We start from the raw sequence: 16130 nt of genomic DNA, 5'->3' as shown, positions 1-16130 counted from the left end.
CTCAATAAACATTTTTGAATATAATTGTTATAAGGCCAAAAAAATAACAAAAACAATTGTATAGTTTAATGTTTTCTAAATCTGCACCCAAAAAAATTTTTCATTCGGACACTTTGAAAAGAAATAGAAATTTCCAAAACAGTGCAAAAACGTTCAATTGTTGATAAAAATAAACTTGTTGGAATTTTGCAACAAAATCTACACATTATACTTTTCGACTACAAAACTCGGCGCTGCCTGAATATCATTCAAAAATATTAATCTTGGTAAATTCGAGGCCCACTTGAGGAAACCTTAACCACCTGATCTTTCGATTAAGATGACTAAAAAAATTATAAATCACCATAATTGAGAAAAATTGCAAATAAATTTTCGTTTGAATTTTGCCATGAAAATGGGAAAATTTTGAAAAACGCATAGCATCATCGGATAGCCCGCACAAAAATCTATATAAATCATGGTTTTCAAATTATTTTTCCCATTTTCTGTCTGCTTCCCAGCTAGTCCAAAATAGCTTGTTTTGCACGGCTCATTGCGCTTGGGACATTTCACGTGAATTGCGCCATATGTATGTACAATAGGGTGGTCCAAAATAAGTAAAGTCGGCATTTTAATGCTCTCACCCCTAGGATTGTTCCATATCGAAAAAGTATACCCCTATTTTTTATTTCGAAATCAAAAAATATTTAGAGGTCGCTCAAAGCGCTCAAAGTTTCCCATGTATTTTGTATGGGAAAAAAACAACTTTTCGTGGAAATGGTATGAAATTCTTGAAAATCAATATTTTTCGATCGGAAAACTCTGATTCTCTTCAGTAGACTTCCAATAACAATATCCCATTATTTATTTAACCATTTTTTAATACGGAAGATTTTTTATTTAACCCCGTCATTGCATTTTCTGGCATTTTCTAGGGGATTTGGCGGACCTATAAAATATAGTTGCTAAGAAAAAATGTTAAAAAAATAATTGGGTATTATTATTGGGAATCTGTTGAAAAGAAACAGAGTCTCCGGTCGAAAAATATGATTTTCAAGAACTCCATACCATTTCCACGAAAAGTTCTAATCGGACTAAAATTACGGCCGCTTTTCATATAACGGTAAATTTCAGAAATGCTTGAAACTTCAATATTTCGAAATTTAAGGACGCTAATTTACTCAAAATTGATACACCCCGGCTTACCATGTAGCGGTAGCTTTCGGAAAGGTGAAAAACGTATATTTAATACTTGCGCCGGGTATTTAATGTTCGGCTCCGCCCGAACTTAGACTTTCTTACTTGTTTAAATGAAGATTTATTGTGGAAAAGCAACAATAATTTGAAAAAATGGTAGATCTTGCCTATGCACCGTGCTAAGTACGCCTTGTAAATTATCGTTTGCTTTTTTCCACTATTTCATTTGTTAAGCCAACTACAATCAAGCGCAGCTGTTACAGTGCTATTTAAACTGGATCTTTTGGTTGTTGGGTTTTTTGGTTTTTATTAATATTTCTATCAGGGGGCGTTCAGAAATGACGTGATCATTTTTTTTGACATTTTGACAAATCCAGCCTTAAATTTGTCAAATATTTTTCGTTTTTGAAACCTTGATAGAAATAATAAAAATTTGTTTTGGATTTTTGAAAATAATATTCGGCCTTATTATGGTTTTCGACGTCGACGTCGATGTAATTTTTTCAACAAAAAATAGGCCTCGTAGGTCCAACTCCAGCTACGCTGACCACAGTATTTTTGAGGAAAGGAGTTCTAATGAGGAAATGTGGTAATTTCCGAAAAAAGCTATCACTTCTACCATTTTTTTAAATTATTGTTACTTTTCCACAATAAGTGTTTCAATAAAAACGGCCTTAAGCTTAATACAAATTTTTGCATATGATTAAACTATACAATGAAATTATTTGCGTTACAAAAATATTTTTTTTTGCTTTTCAATAATTTTATATAAATTTATAATTTTTTTTTATACAAAAATTGAACATTTAAGCAATTTCTGCACCTCGTGGATAAAAATTTGTAACAACTTTTGTAATAAACATTTCTGCATTTATCAATCAAAAAATGCGTGCATTTCGATATAGTTTGGTCGGAATGAATTTTTATTTGCCAGCGTGCGGGCCCGACCCTCCTGGCTGGATCGCGAGCAATCCGCCTTGACTTCTTGCCCAAGAAAGAAATGCACGTTTCAATCGTTCCACTTTTATTTCTCATGCTTGAATTTCGCATGCCCGCGGGAGGCGGGCGCCCACGCTGGCAAATAAAAATTCATTCCGACCAAACTATATCGAAATGCACAAATTTTTTTCATAGATAAATGCAGAGATGTTTATTACATAAGTTGTAGTTGAAAATTGTCGTCTACGAGGCGCAAAAATTGCTTAAATGTTAAATTTTTCATTAAAAAAATTATTTAAATGCAAAAAACTATTTTGTAACGCAAATAATTTCATTGTACAGTTTAATGTTTTTTAAATCTACACCCAAAAAAAAAGTTTTCATTCGGACACTTACTTTCAAAGAAACATAAAAATTACCAAAACACTGCATTTTCAACTGTTGATTGAAAAAAACTATTTGGAATTTTGCAACAAAATTTACACTGTGTACTTTTTGACTTCAAAACTCGGCGCTGCCTGAATATCATTGAAAAATATTAACCTTGGCAAATTCGAGGCACACTTGAGGAAGCCTTACTCAGGTATTTGTACATAAATAAAATTAAGGCGCTTTTTTTATTTTTACGAGTTATTTAAAGCGCTTTAGGCCAGTAGCGACGCTCCATCGCGTCACGTCGCACCATTCGCTTGCACGAATTAGAAAATCATACTGTGACAGAAAATTTTCACAAATCTTTCTTTCAAACTCGCTATATCTCAGACGTTTGTGCATCGATCGATTTGAAATTTTCACAAAATAAACTACAAACTATTCCAAAGAACTTAGGCTTAACAGCACTTCTTAATACTGATTACAAAAAAACCTAAAGTTCTCAAATTTTTTATGAGAATTTAAAGAACGTTTTCTTTAAATGCAAAAGCTGTGTTATAAAGTCTACTTTTTTTGTTTTGATACAGTATTGAGTCAAAATTTCTTAAGCGGGCCACTAAAAATCTACTATTCGATTTTTATGTATCTATTAACATATTTTGGAAGGTTTATAAGTTAAAAGTAATGCCCTAAAACGGTTTTTGAAAATTTCAATCTTTCAAAAATATCAGGGATTGAAAATTTAGAGAACTTTTTTTTTAAAGTTCAATATATCAGCAAATAATTATTGAATCTCAATAAAAATTGGATTGTATGTTGCGAAATAGTAGGAGAACAGAAAAAAAATTAATTCACGTAAAAAAAATATAATTTGTTTATAAATAATTAATGTTACAATAAACAAATGGTAATTTAACTAACTTCTCGGTGTTGTAGAAAAAAAAATTTTTTTAGCAAAAATATTCGTTTAACTATAAACTAAATGACTGCACAAGAAAATTTTAGTGCTCTCTTACCAGAAAGAAGATCTGATCGATTTAACGTGTTATATAGCGGCCGAGGCGGACGCACTAGGCCGAGCGCTGCGATTACCTAGCTTTAAGACAGAAATTTTTTGTAGTGTGCGAGAAATTGATGGCACTGTGTGCGTGCGAACAAGGCGTGCGGTTGAATGAAGCTTTCGCTGCCTTCTAAAGCAGAGCGTGTATGTATACGCGAATATGCCCGCCGGGCAGGCGCCGCCCAGGTCTGCTTTAAGTAAACGCAAAAACAAATGACGATTGCACGCTTTGCTTGCATTTGTTATTTCGCTCGCATTAATAGTTTTATTTTTATCATGGTGCCACCACATAAGTGTTGTAATCCTTTCCAAAAAAAACCATTATTGCGTAAGAAAAAAATTACATTTTTTATCTGAAAAACGTGATAAAAAGATTAGTGGTTTACATGGTTCATTCGTTTGTGCTTCGTGTAAAAGACGACTGTATAAAATGAAAGATTCGACTCGATTTCAAGATTTAAATAAACAAGAGCAAGGTGTAGAAAATTGTAACTTGCAGAGTGATGAAGATGAAGAAGAGTTTAAATTATNCTGATCGATTTAACGTGTTATATAGCGGCCGAGGCGGACGCACTAGGCCGAGCGCTGCGATTACCTAGCTTTAAGACAGAGGTGGACAGCTTCGACAGAGAATTTTTGTAGTGTGCGAGAAATTGATGGCACTGTGTGCGTGCGAACAAGGCGTGCGGTTGAATGAAGCTTTCGCTGCCTTCTAAAGCAGAGCGTGTATGTATACGCGAATATGCCCGCCGGGCAGGCGCCGCCCAGGTCTGCTTTAAGTAAACGCAAAAACAAATGACGATTGCACGCTTTGCTTGCATTTGTTATTTCGCTCGCATTAATAGTTTTATTTTTATCATGGTGCCACCACATAAGTGTTGTAATCCTTTCCAAAAAAAACCATTATTGCGTAAGAAAAAAATTACATTTTTTATCTGAAAAACGTGATAAAAAGATTAGTGGTTTACATGGTTCATTCGTTTGTGCTTCGTGTAAAAGACGACTGTATAAAATGAAAGATTCGACTCGATTTCAAGATTTAAATAAACAAGAGCAAGGTGTAGAAAATTGTAACTTGCAGAGTGATGAAGATGAAGAAGAGTTTAAATTATCACATGTTTCGAAAGAATATAAAAACTATGAGTGTAAATATGTTGATGATATGAATAAAAGATTAAAATTAGCAGCTGCGGTTCATGAAGCTATCATAGTTAATCCTGCAAAAAAAATTAAATTAAATATATCTGATGCAGACAGTGAAATTCTAAAAAAATTTTTAAATAGTAACAATTCAAGTATTATGACCGATAACGGTTGTGATGATTGGATAAATGATTTTAAAAAAGCATTGTCAAATGCATCGACGCGAAAAGAAAAAATTGTTTTATTTACAACATTTCCAGTGAAGTGGTCAACTAGAAAACTAGCTAGAGAATTCGGCGTGAGCAGACGTTTAGTTGTTTCGGCTAAAAATTTAAAAGAAAACAAAGGATACTGCAGTCAACCTGATAAGAGAGTGCGTCGAGGTATGAGCTCGGATCTGACCGAAAAAGTGAAAGACTTTTACCTTTCTGATAATGTCAGCAGAGTAATGCCAGGTGTAAAAGATTTTAAGTCGATCAAAGTTGATGGTAAACGTCAACACGTAACAGTAAGCAATACCAAATATTTTGATAAATCTATAAATTATTTAATTTTTGAAAAAAATAGCTATGTTATGATAATAATTTATGTACAAAAAGCTTTTTTTATAATTTTTTTCAATCTTTAATTTATTATTAATTATTTCGAATACTTATTTAATATTTAAAGTAAATAAGATTCTTTTTTTTTAGAAACGTTTGCTGTTGGGAAATCTCGATGATTTACACTCTGAGTTTGTAAAAGAAAATCCTCATTTAAAGATTTCTTTGTCAGCTTTTAGACTTTTAAGGCCCAAGCAGTGTATCCCAGTGGGTGCTAAAGGTACACACAATGTTTGCGTGTGCAAAATACATGGCAATATTCGATTAAAAATGAGAGGATTGAAAGAAGAATTTTTACGTAAAAAATTCGATTACCGAGATACTTATAGAGATTATTTAGAAGCTATGGTTTGTTCCAAACCCGCAGCGGATTGTTTTCTTGGTAACTGTAAAAATTGTCCAGCTACCGAAAAAATACTGAACGATTTAAAAGAGTCCTTACAAAGTCACGGCATTGAGAGTGTTTCTTTTAACCAATGGCTTACTACTGACAGGTATTGATTCTGCGAAATTTTCNCTGAACGATTTGAAAGAGTCCTTACAAAGTCACGGCATTGAGAGTGTTTCTTTTAACCAATGGCTTACTACTGACAGGTATTGATTCTGCGAAATTTTCCAATTTATTTTTAATCATTTTTTTTAATACAAATATATTACAGATGCCAATTGCTTCGTGAAACTGAAAAAGTTGATGATTTTTTAAAAAAATTGAAAGAAACTTTACCGGATGTTTTAAAACACGATTTTATTGCTGAATCTCAAGGAAAGTATTTGATTGACGTTAAAAATTCCCTTCAACCAGGTGAATTTTTAGTCACCCTTGACTTCTCAGAAAATTATTCATTCCATGTCCAGAATGCGATACAATCTCAACATTGGAGTAAAGATCATGCATCATTGCATGTATATGTAATATACTACAAAAACAATGATGCTGTGCGTAATCTCAATTTTGTTGTATTTTCGGAGTACGAAAATCACGATGCAACTGGAGTGCACTTATATAATTCGAAGTTAATTCAATTTTTGAAAGACAAGTTTGGTGAACGAAACATTAAAAAAATTATATATTTTTCTGATGGAGCTGGATCTCAATACAAGAACAGATTCAATTTTTTAAATTTATTATTTCACGAAACAGATTTTTATGTACCAGCAGAATGGCATTTCTTCGCGACAGCGCACGGTAAAGGTGCTTGTGATGGTATAGGTGGTTGTGTAAAAAGAAACGCATACCGTGCCAGCTTGCAAGACAAAACAATAGTTACAACGAAAGGACTTTTTGAATGGGCAAAATCTTATTTTAAAAAAATTGAATTTAATTTCTGTTCTTTAGATGAATATAAACAGCACGAAGAATATTTGAAGGAACGGTTTGCTACAGCGAAAACCATTAACGGAACCCGTGCTTTTCATTCGTTCAAGCCGTGTGATAATAACTCTCTTGAGTGTAAAATTATTTCTAATTATTGTAAAAGTTCTAAAATGAAAGTTATTAAATCTGTAAAGAAATAAATTCTTACTGTTAATAAATATTTGATAATGTCATTTAATATTTGACGTAAAATTTAGCCTACAGAGCATAGAAGTATGTCCGAAAAGCTCGGTGTCAGGCGCAGCGCTCGGCCTAGTGCGTCCGCCTCGGCCGCTATATAACGCGTTAAATCGATCAGATCTTTTTTCTGGTAAGAGAGCACTAAAATTTTCTTGTGCAGTCATTTAGTTTATAGTTAAACGAATATTTTTGCTAAAAAAAATTTTTTTCTAAAACACCGAGAAGTTAGTTAAATTACCATTTGTTTATTGTAACATTAATTATTTATAAACAAATTATATTTTTTTACGTGAATTAATTTTGTTTCTGTTCTCCTACTATTTCGCAACATACAATCCAATTTTTATTGAGATTCAATAATTATTTGCTGATATATTGAACTTTAAAAAAAAAGTTCTCTAAATTTTCAATCCCTGATAAGTTTTTGAAAAATTGAAATTTTCAAAAACCGTTTTAGGGCATTACTTTTAACTTATAAACCTTCCAAAATATGTTAATAGATACATAAAAATCGAATAGTAGATTTTTAGTGGCCCGCTTAAGAAATTTTGACTCATTATAGAAGAATATCTAAGACAGTTTTTGTGAAAGTTTCAGCTTCAAACATCAAGTATGTAGCTCCAAAGCTATAACATTATTAAAGTGCCTCGCACGGTAAGCGGTATAGCGCGCTCTAAATTGTTTTTTTGTTTGTTTATAAATGGTTGGTATTACATCGATACTGACTATATTTTTTGCTTCCGATGCGATATTATCGGCGCAATATTTTTTTGGAAGATAATATCAGATATCGATATTTTACGCACAGATATCGCCTGGTTATATTTATATGGTTAATTTTTTACATTAACAATTTTTTAGTTCAACATACTTTAATCTATGTGAGTAAAACTCTGCAATCGCTTAATATGTGTATTAATTAATGAATACATATTTTTATATTACAATATGTGTCCTTACATACGTTCATACATTCATACTTGAAAACATTACCTAAGTTTTTTTGCGATTCAAATTATGATAGTTAAATTTTTTAATTGTTGGAAGTCTTGCAGGTAAAATTTTTACATATAAGAATTTATGTCTGCCGACACATCCTTCACATTTGGAAAATGTAAAGTAAACTATACTTTAAGTTATTATTCTTTTCATTTAACTATTATTGAACAATTGGGTTGTTCACGCTTGCCTGGTTATCAGGTTATCTGGTTATGTTGTTATATTTTTTATACAGTTTACAACATACACTGCAGAATAATAATTTTTAACCAGATAACCTGATAACCAAGCAAGTGTGATCAACACAAATGATTCTTAAAAATTGATGTGAAATTTGAAATATTTTTGCAATATATCGATATTTCAAAAACGATATTATCGATACGACGATTTTTGATATTTTTGAAAATATCAAACATCCTAGTTTCTGCACTGAGAGGAAAAAATATTAAAATCAATCAGAATCGTTGTTGATCTTAATTTTCGTAAATATTCAATTCAACTACGCGCATTGCAGTGAATAATCAAGATAAAAACCAAAAAAAAATATATATATTTAATTTGCATGTTGCTTGCAGTGGAATTCCAACCCTGACACTCTCTAGATATCAACAAATTGTGGCAAGCATCTTTGCGCACTCAGCTACAAAGAGACATGTAATTGTGCTTTCATATTTTGAATTTCCATCAAGGCCACAGCACGCGATTTGTACGGCTAAACATGCACTATGTGTGTAATATCCCTGCAGGGAGTGACGTTAGCTTATACCTAACTTTAGTCTGTTTACGCGAACACTAGTGCTAACTATTTACTGTGTATTTTGTTCGAAAAAAGCTAACTACTTTTGGGGGGCGATGGCCGCAAAAAAGTCAGACCTGGATACCTCTACATTACATGTCAACTAACTTGTAACTAACTACTTTTGGACATAAAATATCAATAAGAAAAACAAAATATTTTTTTGCTTTTTTTACTTTTTTATTTACTTATTTATTTACTTTATTTTATTACATTTCATATTTGTTTACATATTCTGCTCTGGGTGGCCCCATATTCGAACACCGTCAGACATAACTTCAAAATGATAGTATAAAATTTCGATCTTCCTTTTATTTGTCCTGAATATGAAAAAGAATCTGCGAAGTTCAGAAAAAGAGTGTATTGAAAGTAATTTTTGTATGAGGATATTTAATAGAAACTTGTAAAGAAAACCAACTCCCGATTGCGTCTGCATGACTCCTGCACGACTTTACAATTCACTTTAAGTTGGTTTTGTCATAGCTAATTAAAAGTGAGGTATTAATCGAAATCTCGCCAAAAAGCTAACTATAAGTTGGTTAGTTTTAACAATTGATAATTTTTCACTGCAGGGATGTGTGTTTTGTCACCAGTGTTGCCAGAACTATTTGGGCCGACCGGCTAAATTGGCAAAAAAACGGCTAACATTTTTCAGCTAAAATTAACTTGTGATATTTGAATATAGTTGAAAGACTAATAAATTCATTAAATTATTTTTAGTTAACAAAGGAGACTGTCGTTATACCTGATTAATTAAAGCTCTACATCAGAAGTCATGTTAGTATTACTTACATAAATATAAACATTAGATCAATTACAAACTAATGGCTTTTTTCTATTGAAAAATGTTGCTTCTTAGGTATATTAGTGGGATTCATGAAACGTCACACATTTTGCCGATTATGCGGCCAAAATAATTTTTATGAATATTTCAACTCGAAATGTTTAGAAAAGACGTGTTTTAACATATAGCACTGTAAATGTTTAGAATCAAGTAAATAGAAAAGGAGGACGTCCAATTATTCCATCAAGACAAAGAAAATAAAGTTGCTTAACGTTTGACATCGATAGACTCCATTTGCCGTGGTCCGATTGTAGGAACACGCATATTTACGTGTTCGTCTCGGCGAGGAAAAGGTTTATATCTAGGTTAAAACATTAACGCCGCCCCCTGTTAAAAAAATTTGTTCAATTAGTTAAATGAATTGCTGAGATGTGGGTATCAATGGAAATGAGTTTGAAAAGGCTTTACCTTTAAGCAACCTCTCAGGTTTAAAAAATCAAATTCAACTTTAATATAGGGAATTAGATAATTCAAATATGTATCACAGTATAGGCAAGAAAATTTAATTAAGCTAGATTTTTGTACTAATAACAGTAATATAACAGAATGTTGTAAGTATTAACTTGGAGTAAATTAGCGTCCTCAATTACTGAAATATCGGAGTTTTCGTATTTTCAACGTATTGCTTTTCCATACCAAGAATATTAAGTACACCGAGTAAAGCACAAAGTGATAAATCAGTTACCGAGACGTACTTTTGTTGTCATAAGTGGGCGGGGCCACTGCCATTTTCCAAAAATTTCATAATAATCCTATTTTGTTCCAAAATCTTACTTCACATACTAATTTTCAACAATTTGAATACAATGTTTACTGAAATATCTTAGATTTATCTAAATTCACATTTACTTAATTTTAAACACTTGTATACCCAAAGCTATATCTTCAATCATCACTTATATAATACCAATGTAAAGGAAATAAATGTTTAATCCGAAATACATAACATAGTTTGGTTCGCCTTACGTTCCCGCAGATTTCTTGCAACAGGACCGAAAGGTCCTAGAAAACATGACTTTTGCGTATAAGTATCTCGAAAACTATTTTTTTTTTAATTAAATGGATTCATGTTCTAGTTGAGCGGCTTCAAATTCACCTAAAAAGTTTAATTTTAGTGTTAAAATTGATCTTAAGTACTGTTACTATATACTAGTTCCGTTTTTAGATTTTTCTTTATTAAGTAAAAAAATACCACTTATCTGCCATTTTCTGCGGGCAATCTATTCAAACTATATTAGCCAAATATCTAAGGTTTCAATTGAACGAAGAATAACAACCCGTTCTCTCCCGGGGATACGACAAATTCCTTAATATTTTCGTTACATTTAAATTTAACTTTTGCTTGATAAAATGATAAAAAAAAAATTTAAGACTTAAATGCATTATTACCTTCTGTATGCGGATTCATCACTACTTTTTAAGAATACAATGCAGAAATCAAATTATTAACTTAAAACCGTCACGATCTTTCTAGAGAGAGAAAAGTTATTTATAAGCAGCGTTAGAATATTCTGTTTGCAATCAACGGTAAGCGTTCGTTGCGCAAGTAAGAAAAGTGAGGGGGACTGGGAAATGTTACTTGGAATGTTCTCTATCGCATGTGACTAACTTTTCAAGTTTCCTTCAAAATCGTGTGAAATTGGTTTCTTCTTCTTCTTGTTTGGCGCTGTAACCGCCTAAGCGATTTTAGCCGAGTTCAACAACACACGCCAGTCGTTTATTTTCTGTGCCAACTGGCGCCAATTGGAAATGCCAAGTGAATCCAAGTTCTTATCCACCTGGTCGTTCCATCTCAGTGGGGGCTTTCCTCTTTCTCTGCTACCACCAGCGGGTTGCGAGTTGAATACTTTCAGAGCTGGAGTGTCGATGTCCATTCGAACGACATGACCAAGCCAGCGAAGCCGCTGTATTTTAATTCGCTGCACTATGTCATGTCGTTGTTAAGCTTATACAGCTCATTGTTCCATCGTCTGCGATACTCGCCGTCGCCAACGCGTAAAAGCCCGTAAATCCTTCGCAAAATCTTTCTCTAGAATACTCCAAGAGCCGCCTCATCGCATGTTGTCATTGTCCATGCTTCTGCACCATATACCAGCACGGGCATAATGAGTGACTTATAGAGTGTGGTTTTAGTACGTCGAGAGAAGACTTTACTCCGGAATTGCCTACTCAGTCCAAAGTAGCACTTGTTGGCAAGAGTGATTCTGCGTTGGACTTCCATGCTGACATTACTATCGGTGTTAATGCTGGTTCCCAAGTAAACGAAATTCTTCACGTTCTCGAAATTATAACTGTCAACAGTGACGTGGGTGCCAACGCGAATGTGCTGACAGTTTGTTTGTTGACAGGAGATACTTCGTCTTGTCCTCATTTTCCACCAGATCTATTCGCCTTGCTTCCTTATCCAACTTGGAAAAGGCAGAACAGACTTCGCGGTTTTTGTTACCGATGATATCGATGTCATCGGCATAAGCCAGCAACTGTGCTTCGGTTCGCAAGCTCTTATTATGTTCTCCAACATCAGATAAAAGAAATCACATGAAAGAAGGTCGCCCTGTCTGAAGCTCCGTTTGATGGCGAATGGCTCGGAGAGGTCTTTCCCAATTCTGACGGAGCTGGTGGTATAGTTCAACGTCATTTTACACAGCCGTATCAGTTTGGCGGGGATGCCAAATTCAGACATAGCGGCTTATAGGCAACTCTTTTTAGTGCTGTCGAAAGCGGCTTTAAAGTCGACAAATATGTGGTGAGTGTCGATTCTTTTCTCGCGGGTCTTTTCCAAGATTTGGAAGATATGGTGGATTTTCCAGGCCTAAAGCCACACTGACNCCAGCGGGTTGCGAGTTGAATACTTTCAGAGCTGGAGTGTCGATGTCCATTCGAACGACATGACCAAGCCAGCGAAGCCGCTGTATTTTAATTCGCTGCACTATGTCATGTCGTTGTTAAGCTTATACAGCTCATTGTTCCATCGTCTGCGATACTCGCCGTCGCCAACGCGTAAAAGCCCGTAAATCCTTCGCAAAATCTTTCTCTAGAATACTCCAAGAGCCGCCTCATCGCATGTTGTCATTGTCCATGCTTCTGCACCATATACCAGCACGGGCATAATGAGTGACTTATAGAGTGTGGTTTTAGTACGTCGAGAGAAGACTTTACTCCGGAATTGCCTACTCAGTCCAAAGTAGCACTTGTTGGCAAGAGTGATTCTGCGTTGGACTTCCATGCTGACATTACTATCGGTGTTAATGCTGGTTCCCAAGTAAACGAAATTCTTCACGTTCTCGAAATTATAACTGTCAACAGTGACGTGGGTGCCAACGCGAATGTGCTGACAGTTTGTTTGTTGACAGGAGATACTTCGTCTTGTCCTCATTTTCCACCAGATCTATTCGCCTTGCTTCCTTATCCAACTTGGAAAAGGCAGAACAGACTTCGCGGTTTTTGTTACCGATGATATCGATGTCATCGGCATAAGCCAGCAACTGTGCTTCGGTTCGCAAGCTCTTATTATGTTCTCCAACATCAGATAAAAGAAATCACATGAAAGAAGGTCGCCCTGTCTGAAGCTCCGTTTGATGGCGAATGGCTCGGAGAGGTCTTTCCCAATTCTGACGGAGCTGGTGGTATAGTTCAACGTCATTTTACACAGCCGTATCAGTTTGGCGGGGATGCCAAATTCAGACATAGCGGCTTATAGGCAACTCTTTTTAGTGCTGTCGAAAGCGGCTTTAAAGTCGACAAATATGTGGTGAGTGTCGATTCTTTTCTCGCGGGTCTTTTCCAAGATTTGGAAGATATGGTGGATTTTCCAGGCCTAAAGCCACACTGACAAGGCACAATCAGTTCATTGACGGTGGGCTTCAGTCTTTCACACAATACGCTCGATAAGACCTTGTAAACATTGCTTCGAAGGCTGATTCCGCGGTAGTTGGCGCGAATGGCGGAGTCGCCTTTCTTGTGGATTGGGCACACTTAAATTCCAGTCGTCGGACATGCGTTTATCTGACTATATTCTGCATTAGAGTTGATGCATGCACCTTATCAACTCCTCGCCACCGTACTTGAATAGCGCAGCTGACAGGCTGTCAGCTCCAGCAGCTTTGATATTTTTCAGCCGCGTTATTGCTATGCGTACCTCGTCATGGTCAGGCGGCGGAACATCGACTCCATCATCATCGACTCATGGCTCGGGTTCTTCTTCAAATTGGTTTATGGTCGTCTAAATCGTTCAAACACCCCTATTTGCGTCGCAAAGTTGTTGCAAATGTCGCATTTGTTGCGAAATGTGTCACCTTGCGAAACAGCTGATTACTTTTGTATGGAAACTTTCTTGCGTCATTGCTATATTATATGCGATAGGTCGTTTATACAACTTTGTTTGCCACGTTGCCGTTTCGCCAAAAATGCCACTTTGCGACGTTTTAGGAATCGCACTATTGTAACACTTGCACTAGGTTACTTCTCGTCCTAAAAAATTGCTATATTAGCAGAAAGTATTGCACTTTTGCTTATACGGTGTGAATTATTTTGAGAAATGAAAACGTAAAGCTGTGAAAAGGCTGAGAAAAAAATAGGGCAACGTCATTTCGAGAAAAAAAGCCAGTAATTTATATGAAAAAACCGGCCACTTTTTAAGTTCTTAACAATTTAACTACGTACTTTTATTTTGATGTCCATATATTCGAAACGTTGCCGTTTTTAAGGACCTGCTCACTCTCTGCACATGCCTGTCAGAGAGCAATAATTAGCAACACTAAAGGATGTTAACAATGGGGTATAGTCGTTGCTCTGGGTATGCAGTTACGGTTGCATGGCTATACTCAATCCCGACTCGTGCGTCGTCGTTGGCGCACTCTGCGCAACGTGAGCAACCCATGTGCGAGATGCGGTAACCAATCCGAGTGGAGCTTTGGATCACGGCAGAAAGAGATGGAGCTTGGGTGGGGCCACTCCGACTTATTCGGTTTAAGGGCTCACTGAAGTCTGCAGCGTCTGTTCACCAGTAGGAGCGGCTGCAAGTGGGTGTCTGCTTGGAGCAAGCGGCTCGCTATATAAACGTGTATTTGGTTGAGAAACCACCCCCGTCCCAGCAATGGGTTGTGCGCTGGATTTGGGACCCGCCACGTAAAAACCACTTCCAGTGAAGAAGCAAGGCAAAGCCTCGGATGAGACCCGCCCTTATGATGACGACCACGGCAAACGTTTAAAGGACTACGATTTGGGGGCATGCACCACGACGAAACGTCCGACAACGGATTGAGGCTGATCGACTTCACCGGGGCCCGAAACATAATAGTATGCAGTACTAGGTTCAAGCATAAAAAGATCCATCAAGCTACCTGGCTGTCTCCGGATCGAAAAACGAGAAACCAAATCGATCATGTTGTGATAGACGGAAGGCACGCTTCCAGTGTTTTAGACGTACGCACACTCCGAGGCCCAAACATCGACTCGGACCACTATCTTGTTGCAGCCAAGATACGCACCCGCCTCTGTGCAGCAAAAAATGTGCGCCCAAATATGCAAGGAAAGCTTAACGTCGAAAAGCTGCAATCACAACAGACGGCCAATTTATTCGCCACTCGACTCACACACCTGCTCTCTGAGAGCACTCTTCAACAATCCGACGTACGCGAGCAGTGGAACCACATTTCCCGATCATTAAGTACCGCCGCCGAAGAAGTAGTTGGATTTCAGCGAGCCCGAAAGAACAACTGGTACGATGAGGAATGTCAAGAAGCCGCAGAGAAAAAAGATGCCGCCTACAGGGCCACGCTGCGATCGGGCGCAACGCGCGCTATGTGGGACCGCTATAGGGATCTGAAGAGGGAAGCGAGACGTATTTGCCGCAATAAGAAGAGAGAGGCCGAAATACGTGAGTGCGAAGAGCTTGAAATGCTGGCCGACAGGAAGAATGCCCGAAAAAATTACCAGAGAGTTAGGCGACTTACGGAAGGTTTCAAGACCGGGGCGAACTCCTGTAAGAACAACAATGGCGACCTAGTGACCGATGTCCAGAATATACTTAAATTGTGGAGGGAACACTTTTATAACCTACTGAATGGTAGCAGCGCTGAAAGTAGTGAGGAAGACGAACCCGAGTCCCCAGTCGATGATGATGGAGTAGCTGTCCCACCGCCTGACTATGACGAGGTACGAATAGCGATTACGCGGCTGAAAAACAACAAAGCTGCTGGAGCTGACGGCCTGCCAGCCGAGCTATTCAAGTACGGCGGCGAGGAGCTGATGAGGTGCATGCATCAGCTCGTATGCAGAATATGGTCAGATGAACGCATGCCCGACGACTGGAATTTAAGTGTGCTCTGCCCAATCCACAAGAAAGGCGACCCCGCCATACGCGCCAACTACCGCGGAATCAGCCTTCTAAGCATAGGTTATAAGGTCTTATCGAGCGTATTGTGCGAAAGACTGAAGCCCACCGTCAACGAGCTGATTGGACCTTATCAGTGTGGCTTTAGGCCTGGAAAATCCACCATAGATCAGGTATTCACAATACGCCAAATCTTGGAAAAGACCCGCGAGAAAAGGATCGACACTCACCACCTATTTTTCGACTTTAAAGCCGCTTTTGACGCCACTAAAAGTAGTTGCCTATACGCCGCTATGTCTGAATTTGG

The 16130-nt window shown here is 36.7% G+C and overlaps 1 protein-coding gene and 1 long non-coding RNA gene across 2 annotated transcripts in view; both read right to left on the bottom strand.

Annotated features, from left to right (window-relative positions):
* wwk (anoctamin 8 white walker) overlaps positions 1-16130 on the bottom strand; it is a 499833-nt gene that overhangs the window by 58686 nt on the left and 425017 nt on the right. The window lies entirely within an intron of this gene.
* LOC108373451 (uncharacterized) lies at positions 97-8404 on the bottom strand. The gene is made up of 3 exons (XR_001848964.1): positions 8384-8404; positions 5878-5879; positions 97-302 (listed from the first exon to the last, which is right to left on the bottom strand). It is a non-coding gene; the product is annotated as an uncharacterized LOC108373451 (long non-coding RNA).

This window comes from Rhagoletis zephyria, unplaced genomic scaffold, assembly GCF_001687245.7.
Source record: "Rhagoletis zephyria isolate East Lansing unplaced genomic scaffold, Rhagoletis_zephyria_1.1 Rzeph_scaffold_00080, whole genome shotgun sequence".
Taxonomy (NCBI): domain Eukaryota; kingdom Metazoa; phylum Arthropoda; class Insecta; order Diptera; family Tephritidae; genus Rhagoletis; species Rhagoletis zephyria.
This window is presented reverse-complemented; position numbering and strand designations above follow the sequence as displayed.